Raw genomic sequence first — 1,060 nt, forward strand, 5'->3', positions numbered from 1 at the left:
CTTACTTACTTGCTTACTTACTTACTTACTTACTTGGTTGGAGAATAGGCATCATTGCAGGCGGCACAATGCCATAGCTGCTCCTCCCTCCTCTCCAGGATCCTTGAAAAAGTCTGCCTGCTGATCGTGCCAGTTAACAGCTGATTAGATAAAATTCTTCTGACCTTTCCACGCAGGTTGCTGTCTCTCCCATTTCTTCATTTCTCTTCATTTCCTTTGCTTCTAAGTAGTATAAAACATAAAAAAGAAAACGTTAACATTAAGCAAATTACTGTTGGTTTATCTAGTTCATTAGACAGACTACCCGGGCTCAGAAATAAGACATCTGAAAGCTTATCTTTAGGAAAGTAATTCTCTGATTCATAAGACGCGGAGCAAGTAAATCGGATGGGTAGTGTGGGGGGAAATGGGAGGGTGGGGAGGGGGGGGTGGTTGAAAAAAAACGGGGGCAAATCGACAATTGTACAACAATTGTTCACTTTTCAGTACAAGGGGGCTATCCCGAAAAATGCTGTTTTTGACAAAAACGAAGGTAAGGTTTTTGGACCATTGTTCAGTTTCTTTAAAAGACAAGACGTGTTTTCTCTAAAATCAAACAATTAATGTACACACCAATGAAACCAAACTTCTCCTATAAATAGGGGAATGCCCATTTTTGGGTATTGGTCAAGATTTCTGGAAACCCTCGAACTCTGAGTTTGCCCGCTTGTCCTTAAAAGCGACCATTTTTAGCGCCATTCACACATGGGTTATCTCGCTAACCTTGAAACTCCCCTCTCCTCCACCCCATTCCCTATCCTCCACTCAATTACCTCTCCCTAGCACACCCTAATGTTTGCAAACGAACACATTTTAATCTTCATTGGGAGGCAACACGGCAAGCTTAGAGGTAATCATTGGCTCATTAACTAGCTGATGGGGACGCCTTTATTTGCGCTCAGCGCCTCGTAATATCTAATGTTGGGAGATCCTCGAGCTACACGATTTATTCTGTTCGTGTTTTATGATGACGATGATGATGATGGTGATGGTGATGGTGATGATAATAATAATAATAATG

Source organism: Aplysia californica, unplaced genomic scaffold (genome assembly GCF_000002075.1).
Source record: "Aplysia californica isolate F4 #8 unplaced genomic scaffold, AplCal3.0 scaffold00633, whole genome shotgun sequence".
NCBI classification, from domain to species: domain Eukaryota; kingdom Metazoa; phylum Mollusca; class Gastropoda; order Aplysiida; family Aplysiidae; genus Aplysia; species Aplysia californica.